The sequence below is a fragment of the Rattus norvegicus genome, chromosome 5 (genome assembly GCF_021556685.1).
Source record: "Rattus norvegicus strain SHRSP/BbbUtx chromosome 5, alternate assembly SHRSP_T2T, whole genome shotgun sequence".
Classification (NCBI taxonomy): Eukaryota; Metazoa; Chordata; class Mammalia; order Rodentia; family Muridae; genus Rattus; species Rattus norvegicus.
The window spans coordinates 161649475-161659967 of NC_141538.1; the positions used below are offsets into that span (position 1 = coordinate 161649475).

A 10493-nucleotide genomic window follows, 5' to 3' on the forward strand; every position below is an offset into this window, starting at 1 on the left:
TTGGAAACTAGATGGATAGAGAGAGATTACTGCCAGGCTGAGAGAGAAGCCTTCGGCAGTGTGATATGGGATGGAGCAGAGCAGGTGAGACCCTTGGCTGATTGAGATAAAGATGTGTACCAGATATCTTGCGGCACTACAGTGCCGGATCTAGTGCGGGATAAAAGTCAGCAACACCCGTGGAAGGGCAAACAGGGCTCTTAACCTCCGAGCCATCTCTCCATTCCCTGGGCTAACCTTGAACTCACAGACATCTACTTGCCTCTTCCTTGAGTGCTGGAGCTAAGGGTGTGCACCATCATGCCCAGCTGTTTTCATCCCCATGTTGTGTGGCTGTCTCTGTGACAGGTCTTACTGGGTTCCCATTTACCACAGGGACATGAGGTGTCCTCCCAAGAGGGATTGATTTGTCCTTGAAAAGTGACCCAGTTTAACGAAACCACTAAATAACAATAGAGGCTGTCACCAAACACTTTGGGGACCATTCAAGAACAAGGGCTAAGAAATACTGGCCAAGTTGCTATCTCTTTAGTGCCTCAGACCTCAGGTCCTCCATGTAAGCGTCTCTCTCCAGCCGGGTCCAGGGCTGCCTTCTTCCCCTGTGTAGCAGGGGAAAGCTCTGGAGCCAACTAATTAGTTATGGTGACGTGGTATGTATGCCTGGTACCCTACCTCACCCCAACACTGAAGCAAACTCCTTGAGGACCAAGACATCCCAAAGCCAGCTGTCCGAAGCACAAACGTCTTATAACTCTTTGTCAATCTGTGATGGTTAAAATTGCCATCTTGATAGGACTGAGAATCACCTAGGGGACACACCTCTCTCTGGGCATGCCTCTAAGGGAGTTTCTAGATTAGGATGAGGTAGGATGACCCCTCCCATGGGCTGAGTGCCATCTTAAGTCAAAAGAAGGAGGTGAGCCAGGAGCCAGCATTCATCTCTCTCTGCTTCCTGACTGTGGAGGCAACGAGCCCAGCTGCCTCAGCTCCTGTCTTCCTGCCTTCCTCACCATGATGGACTGCACCCTCAAACAGTGCCCAAGTGAACGCTTCCTTCCTTAGGTTGCTCTTGTTGAATATTTTGTGATAGCATTGGAAAAAAGTCAACAACGCATATTCTCTTCTTTTATTTTTTATTTTATTTATTTATTTGTTTGTGTATCTTTGGTCATCCTGGGACTCACTCCATAGATCAGGCTGGCCTCCAACTCACAGAGACCATCCTGTTTCTGCCTCCTGAGTGCTGGAATTAAAAACATGTGCCACCAATGCCCTGCTATAATATTTGCTCTTTTAAATTTATTTCTTTTTTATTTTTATTATTTTTTTGACACAACCACTTACAGGTTTATTGGCAGGAACTTTAACAGAATTTATTCTCGGTATCTGATGTTACAAACTTTAGGGTCTTTGAGATATGCAGGATCCTTGTATGTAACTGGCATAAACCCCATTTTCTGAGCTCTCTCAATGGCTTTAGTTATTTCCCTCTGTTTCTTTCCACAAGGACCTGTTATGTGCCTTCCGTAAATGCATCCGGAAAATGGTGAGATAAACTGGGACAAAAGCTGCACATCCGTGTAATCCACACGATTCTCACACAAGACGCTCCTTAGAGGGGTTTTCCACTGGGATTGGCAGGCAGGGCCTCATTGCTGGTCACTTGTTTATACTGTGGAAAACATCTCCACAGCACAGAAATCACATGAGTTCTGCTGTCCGTGAAGCAGCCGGCCGCGGGTGTCAAGTTCTTCCTCCCTGTACCATTGCACAGAGTAACCAGAGCTGCCATGATTCTCCCATATACACTTTTTTTTAAAAAAAACTTTATTTATTATATTAAAGGACATCGTCGCTGTCTTCAGATGCAGGCATCTGAAGATGTCTCCAGAAGAGGGCATCGGATCCCATTACAGAAGGTTGTGAGCCACCATGTGCTTGCTGGGAATTGAACTCAGGACCTCTGGAAGAGCCATGAGTGCTCTAACCACTGAGCCACCTCTCCAGCCAACCCCCCTCACCCCCACCCCCACCCCACTTTTTTTCCCCCAATTTTAATTGTCTTTCTGAAGCCTGGAAAAAGCATCTCAGAGAGTAGCTTCTCTCTGGGACTTTCTACCCTCCAACAGTTTTACTTATTTTGGGTTTTTTTTCCTGACCTCCTTCCCTTCTCTTTTGGGTCAACAGCTACTCTCCAAGTCTTCGATTTCAACAAATATTTACAGAGCATCCTCTCTCTGACTGGAGCTTCAGAGGGAGGTGGCGGAGTCAGACTGACGGGTTTCCAGCCCCATGTCGGCCATCTGTTCACTGTGTGAACATACCGAGATAATTTACCAAGACTGACTCGTCGTGGCCATTAAGTGGGGACAGCAGCATTACTGCCCTAGTTTGCTTTGTTTGTTGCTGTGATCAACACTGACCAAAACTCACTTGAAGGGGAAGGGTTGATTCGGCTTACGGCTTCCCAACAGTTCCTTGCTGAGGGAAGCCTTGGGAGGAGCTCAAGGCAGAAACCTGGAGGCAGCAACAGAAGCAGAGGCCATGGAGGAGAGCTGCTTGCTGGCTTACTCCTCATGGCTTGCTCAGAACCCAAGACATCTCGCTTGATGGAGGGTGTTGGTGGGGAGAGGCACCACCCAGAGTGGGCTGGGTCCTCCCACATCAATTAGCAATCAAGCCAATGACCCTCCGACGTGTTCAGAGGCCAAATTGATGGAGGCAAGTCTCCTTTTCCTAGGTGACTCTAGCTTGTGTTAACAAGAACCAACCAGCACAAGTAGCCAGCACAGGGGGATGCCAATAATTGTGCTCTCACCAGTGGAGGAATTAGACCATGGCTTTCGTGCTAAGAAATGGTGATGCCTCCAGATGCAGAAGAGGGAGGTGATAATGATGGTATCTGTTGTCACACACCACGGTGGATTCTGGGGACAAGAACACTAGGGTTCTTGATCAGATGGGAGAGGAATGACCAGAGTAGACCAGTTCAGGGATGAGAAGGGAGAACAGTATCTCCTAGCAGATATCTTGATGAGCACAGGTCTGTGGGCAGAGCAATCCCTGCCTCTCGGGAGAGAAGTAAGGGCCTGACCCTGACAGTAGGGACGTGGTCTGGTCCATCCAGTGCACTCTGGGCAGAGTCTTCTCCCTTCTCCATTCATGAAGGCTGCCTGTCTCCCTTGGCCTCCAGATCCACCTGTGACCAGGTGGCTAGACATTTTTATGTCATGGATAACCCCTAAGGAGTCCTTGTGGCCCAACATCTTGCACTGTATCCTCTGACACTAATTTTCATTATTTATTCTGTTGAGGTAATAGGTCCTACTGTGTGATGGTGTGCATATGCTTGGCCCAGGGAGTGGCACTATTAGAAGGTGTGGCCTTGTTGGAGGAAGTGTGTCACTGTGGGGGTGGGCTTGGAGACCCTCCTCCTAGCTGCCTGGGGATGCGCAGTCTGTTCCTGGCTTCCTATGGGTGAAGATGTAGAACGCAGTTCCTCCTGCACCATGCCTGCCTGGATGCTGTGATGATAATGGACTGAACCTCTGAACCTGTAAGCCAGCCCCAATTAAATGTTGTCCTTTATAAAACTCATGTTGGTCATGGTGTCTGTTCACAGCAATAAAATCCTAACTTAGACAAACTGTGTAGCCCTAGCTGGTCTGGTACTTGGTGTGTAGTCCAGGATGGCTTTGAACTTATGGCAGTTCCCCTGTCTCAGCCTCTTGAGTGCATATTAGTGCGTTTTGTTGTTTTATTTAGCTTTTACGTTTGAGACAGCCTCAGTCTGTTGCCCAGCTTGGTTTTCAACTCATTGTGGTCCTCCTGCCTCAGCCTCCAAAGTGCTAGAATAACAGATGTTGAAGTCACAATATCTGACTCACTATATTTTAAAGCCATGGTTTTATTTTTGTCTCCCCAACCTCTCTGGCTCTAAAGTGGGTGCCGTCCAAAATGGCACCCAATACTCTTCCCTGTCTTCGAGGGATGTCATAATTGTATCAAGGTGGTCCCCATAAGAATGGTGACTGGTGCATCCCTTCTGACTGCTTACCTCTCCTTCCTACCTTGCCAGTCTCCTCCCTCCAAGCCTTTTTGTGTCCCCCTCCCACTTGCTCTGAAGACATCAGCCTCCATTTGTGAGCTACTCTGGGCTAAGCCCACATAGCATATAGTCCATGCTAATAGTCCAGAGAACGGGCATAGCATCAAATCACCTATCCTCTGGGGAGCTTTGGGCTCACTGGTCCTGTCTGGCATCTTGTCCAGGATACACTGTCCCATCCTTACCCCGCTAACCCTTTGCTACTTCCCTACTTTGGACTACGAGACAGTAAGCATCTGTGGTTGGGGCTGCCGACTTTGGGATACAGGAGCATGGTGTGTATTACTCGACTGTGTGCCAAGCTCCAGGAGAGTACTATTGATTGGTCCCCTTCAAAGGCAAGGATAGCTAGGGTCTGAGGTATAAGCTCCAGTGGATCCCACTTTGCTCTTGGAGAGAATAGCAAAGGGCGCTTGAGAAAGTCGAGGTGTGAATCCTGGCCCCACCTCCCTCTACCATGATCACAGGCAAGTCGTCTTTCCTCTCTGATCGACCGGCCTCTTCCTTCAGGAAACGGAGGGTCATATCAGCCCTGTAAAGCCATTGTAAGGTTCCTATGGGTTGTTGAGACTGAAGAGCTCAGGAAACGGTACCTGTCACACTTCAGATACTGTGTGTGCATGTGTACTCATACGTGCGTATACTCAGATGCATGTTTGGTGTTTATGTGAACATGCTAAGGTCACGGGTCCATCTTGCTTTGTGAGACGGAGTTTCTCACTAGCCTAGAATTCATCAACGAGGCTAGGCTGGCGAGTCCCCACAGGGACCAATCTGTCTCCATCTCCACAGAACTGGGAGTGTGAATAACTAGGATTATGATGCCAAGACATCCATCTCAGGACCCCGTGTTGGAAGACAGGCACATTACCCACGGAGCCTTCCCTGCAGCTTTGCTCTGGCTGTCAGTGTGAATTTGTGTCATGAGTTATCACTAGACACTGGCAGCACCCACCCCGCCTGCTATTCACCCTATGTAGGATGGCGGACAGGACAGGAGACAGCCTTGATTTTGAAATCTAACTGGGTGGGCTATGTTCATAAAATTAAATATTTAAAAAATTTTTTGGAGATCATTCTGGGTCTCACTTTATAATCTGTGCAAACCACAGGGCACCCCAGTGTGTGTGACATGGGCAGACAACCCTCCTCACTGACTTGGCTGGAGGGGGTTTGGAATAACACAGTGGTCCTCAACCTTTCTAAGGTTGTGGCCCTTTAACGTAGCTCCTCGTCTTGTCCGGACTGTTGGGATATTCAAGCCACTCGTGTAGCAGGGAAAGGTTAGACTCCCTTTGTAAATGTTGGATACTTTGTAAATGTTGTATACTTTGTAAACTTTGTAAACCCTTAAGGCAAGAAAGTGGCCCGCCCAGCAGTCAAGCCCCTCCCCTAGACCTCCCTAACCATCAGAACTGTGGTTCTAGCAACTGAAAGGGTTCAAAGGTTATCTATGGCCCCTCAACAGGACCCTCCCCAGATTATGCTAATTTCAGGTGAAAAAGTCTGAACAAAAGCCACCGATTCCCAAATAATAAAACCCACAGATCTCTGAACTTCCCACAGAAATCCCCCAATCCCCTGAGCACAAAAACTCACCAATCCCTGAACAGGAGACCCCACCAATCCTGAGCTCACCCAAGCTCAGGACTTGAAATCTAACCAATCCTCACCCTGGAAATCCACTCTAGAAAGCCCCCCCCCCATCCCCCAAACCCCTATAAGCACTTCCCTTTGTCCGGTTCTCTGCAGTCTGCTTCCTCCTGGGAACGTAGGCAGACACTTCTGGATTCATCCCTCCACATCCTGGACCCTCCAGTAAATAAATCTCTCTTAGGAGATTTACTGCCTGGTGTGACTGTCATCGGAAGAAGACAAGAAGCAATGACAGAAGAAGGAAAGAAGCAAAGAGGAGCGGGGCTGAGGCTCCTGAGCTCCTCAGCTCATCTGGGGATCCCCTCCCCTGGGAGCTCCAATGTCTCTTCTGAGGAGGCTTTCTCTCAGAGCCCTAAGGTTCCTTGTGCCCATGTTTTAGAATGCCTTTCCCTTGGGACACTGTCCCATCTCAGAACTGTTTAGTTCCTGGGCTTTTGAGTCCCGGGATACCTTCCCATTCAAGCAGGAAGGCCAACAGTGACCGCTTACCATAAAATTATTTTCTCTGGTACTTCATAACTGTAATTTTGCTACTGCTATGAATTATAATATAAATATCTGATATGCAGGATATCTGACCTGTGACCCCTATGAAAGGTCATTCACTCCCCAAAGGCATTGTGTCACACAGGCTGAGAGCTACAGTGATAACAGGTCCTTTTAAGAGCAGCCCCTCTTTTGAATGACAAAGCCTGATTATTTTATCAAGAATCTGCTCCCAGCTACATCTTCCAGACAGACACTAAGACACTTGAAAGCAAGCACAACGCCCCAGCATTCAGTTCGCTTGGCTAATTTTAAATCTCCGGACCTCTATCGTGTACTTAGCTCTAAATTACATGTTAAATGTGGGTTTTTCTTAGGCCTCATCCATGCAGCAGGTAAATAAAGTAGTTTTGTGAAGGGGGCCATTAAAAGCTGTTCTAAAGGGCCCTGAGTTCCTGCCACTGGACTGGAGCTGCCAGCTGCATGCCCAGGACAGGTCTCTCCCAGCTACTATGCAGGTAGCCCTGGGGTTTCAATGCAACGAAAGGGTAAATAGCAGCCCAGGCTAATGGAAGCCACGAACCTCAGTAAATTCTTTTTCTACTTCGGAGGCCGATGCAGTTTCCATCCTGACCACAAGGGGGCAACACGGACTCGTTCTGTTAGAGGTGTTGAGGGCAGGGAAGCCAATGGCTTGGCATTTTCCTTCCTGTCCCCAGGTTGATGCCTGGAGACAGGACAAATATAGCGTAAACAATAGTCACAGCCTGCAATTTGGGTGCCACAGCCTTGGATGTCAGCTTCTCCTTTTGTGACTTTTTTTTTTTTTTTAAACATTTAATGAGAGAGAAAGGCACTGGGTGTTTAGAAATAAACTCTCCTTTTTCAGGTCAAGGTCTAGGCTCAGATTTGAATGGCTGGAGCAGAGCCCTGTTTCTTTGCCTGGGTTAACAAATGTCTTAATTCGACGGCAGTGTGGCATCACTGTGGTAGACACTGTGTGGGCCACTAGGAAGAGAGCGGACTGAGCGCTTGGGAGGGGCTGTGGTCCTTCAGGTAGGGACACAGGATGAGACTGAGGATGCAAAATAAAGGTCCAGATGTTGAGTACTTGGGAGAGGTGGATGGAGGAGAGGAGGGTGTGAGTGGGGACCCTAATGTGGACATCAGTAACTGCAGACCGTCCAATGTTCTCTCTCTCCCACCCCATTAGTTAAGTTTTTCTCTGTGGAACAAGATAACTGACAAAAATAAGGTAGGGAAGGATGGATTTATTTTGGCGCATAGTTCACGGTGACAGTCCGTCACGGCGGCAGAAGCATGGATCAACCGGTCCCACGGAGTCTCTAGTGAGGAAGCAGAGCGAGGTGAACGCTAGGGTTGGGTGAGAATTGGAAGTTCAGGACTGTCCCCACCTACCTATCAGGTTTGAGGCTCACCAGGACCACGCTAGATCCTGTCTCAAAAACATACATCGGTTTCTTTTCCTGTTGCTGCTGATAATACACCCAACAAGAGCCACTTATAGAAGGAAGTGTCTATCTGGGCTCACAGTGGAAGGGCCAGTCGCTCACAGCAGGAAATGCATGATGGCCGGAGCCTGAGGCAGCTGGTCAAATCCACAGTAAGGAGACAGGGGTGGGGGGTCGTGGGGGAGTTGGGGATTAGGAGTTGGGGAGGGTGGGAGGGGGAGACAGAGAGACAGACACAAAGAGAAACAGAGACAGAGAGAAAGAGACAGAGACAAAGAGACAGATACACAGAGAGACAGAGAGACAATAGACACAGAGAGAGGTCTGGTGCAGAAGTGTCCTTGAAGACATGTCCAGAGGTTTGTTTCCACGGTGATACAAGTCGACACTCAGCGTTAGCCAGCACAGCCTTACACCACTGTCACTGAGGCCCAAACTACCATCTACTGACCTGCCTCCCTGCTTTCCTGGAGAACCCCCTCACTGACAACCAGTCTTTCACAGAGTCCTTGCACAAACTTCTTGAGATTTGCCTAACTAGAAGGAACAGGAATGACGAAATGACAGCCTGACCAACAGACAGACTGACAGGAAAGCTGTGCTCTGATAGAAAAGCCCTAGCACTCTGGAAGATCTCAGGGTGTTTGTTATATACAGTTGAACAGGGACGTGGATTTATGGGATACCGGTTTAGTTAATCTTGGAGCAGTCTCTGTAGGGGGTCAGGCTCCAGGCCATAAATATCTCAGGAGAGAAAGCTATGGTAGACATCTTCTGCACACAATCAACATTCACACTCAGGTCCCCAAGAAGGCTTTGCCATCTCCCTCTGAGCCTTACCCTGGGGAATGGGGAGACACTTTGCCCTTTTCTCATGGGTCTGACATGACCATGTCAACAGCTTGCCCCTTCTCCCCATCCTCCAGACGCTGCCGCCTCCACCTCTCCTCCACACAGCACTGATACCATTTCCTGCCCTCTGCCTTCTACACACACTGTTCTTCTGATTCCAGAGCTGTCTGAGCTCTTCTCTCACTAGTTCTCCTTTCAGGGTTTGCTTCCTTAGCATACATCCCACATGGCTATCCCTTGGAGCTCTGGGCTTAGAAGGGCTTGGTGCTGGCTTGAACGTTCTCAGTTTCCATCTTTTTTTTTTTTTTTTCCCAAAGATTTATTTATTATACATGAATACAATGTAGCTGTCTTCAGACTCACCAGAAGAGGGCATCGGATCCCATTACAGATGGTTGTGAGCCACCATGTGGTTGCTGGGATTTGAACTCAGGACCTCTGGAAGAGCAGTCGGTGCTCTTAACCACTGAGCCATCTCTCCAGCCCCTCAGTCTCCATCTTAAAGGTTTTTGTTGCTGTTTTGTTTCTGTTTTTGTAAGACGAGGGTTCTCTATGTTGCCCAAGCTGGCCTTGAACTTAAAATCCTTCTGCTTTCCCCAGGAGCTGAAGTTACATGTGGTTGCTAGGAACTAACTGGAGTCGTCTACAAGAATACCAAGTGCCCTCAATCCCTGAGCCACGTTTTCAGTTTCACTTCACAGTGTTTTTTTGTTTGTTTGTTTGTTTGTTTGTTTTTTCACAGTGGTTTTTGAACAAAGTTCTGTGTTTTCATTTTGTGGTTACCTTGCCCTGCAGACTGTGAGGCAGAGCCCACCTCTTCCCAGGACACTCTGCTCATCCAAGACCCAAGTCTGCAATGAGCCACATGTCCCCTCACAGCGGCCTGTTCCCCACTTATACAAAGGCATCCAGCAGTGCCTCTGGACCATGGATCAATTTCAGTCTCGCTGTAAGCCACCACCTTGTCCTTCACCTCTCTGTCTCTTGTTTCCTGTTCATACCAGTCTGCCCACAGGTTGTCCCATGAGCCACCTGAAACTGGTGGCTGTGATGTCCCTGGTCCGTCTGAGTTAAGTGAAGGGCCTGGGACCAGGAAAAGGGTGGGTATCTGATGGGGCTGGGGTTGTAGTCAGCTGGGTCCTGATGGACCTGGAGAACCCTGGCTGCCTGCTGCCCTGGGTCTGCTTCCCCACTCAGGGTATCCGAGCGTGTTGTTGTGTGCCCGGCCTCCCACCCTACGGCTGCTCTAGTGGGACCCTGTGTCCCTTTAGCTAGACTCATCCTGTGATCTGGGTTACTCTAAAGGCTTTGAAGTCTGAGGGTTTTGAGGTTTAAAACAGAATCTCCTTTTAGGGCTGGAGAGATGGCTCAGCGTTTAAGAGTGCATCCAGAGGTCCTGAGTTCAATTCCCAGCAACCACATGGTGGCTCACAATCATTTATAATAGAATCAGATGCCCTCTTCTGGTGTGTCTGAAGACAGTGACAGTGTACTCACATACATAAAATAAATCATTTAAAATTTTTTTTCATCATAAGACAATATTGTATACATCTGATCATGTTAAGACACAAAAATCTTGGGCTGGAGAGATGGCTCAGTGGCTGAGAGCACTGACTGCTCTTTCAGAGGATTGCAGAGTACCTGGGTTCAAATCCCAGCACCCATATGCCAGCTCAAAACTGTAACTCCAGTACCAGGGGATCTGATGCCCTCTTCTGACCTCCTTGAGCACTGCATGTACATGTGTATGCATATATATATATATATATGTATATATATGTATATATATTTTTTTCTTTTTTTCGAAGCTGGGGACCGAACCCAGGGCCTTGTGCTCGCTAGGCAAGCGCTCTACCACTGAGCTAAATCCCCAACCCCTATAATTTTTAAAAGACACAAAACACAGCCAATCTAAT

General features: G+C 48.3%; 1 pseudogene; it reads right to left on the reverse strand.

Annotated features, from left to right (window-relative positions):
* Positions 1-1373: 1373 nt before the first annotated feature.
* On the reverse strand, positions 1374-1792 carry Mrps18c-ps1 (mitochondrial ribosomal protein S18C, pseudogene 1; annotated as a pseudogene).
* Positions 1793-10493: the final 8701 nt, after the last annotated feature.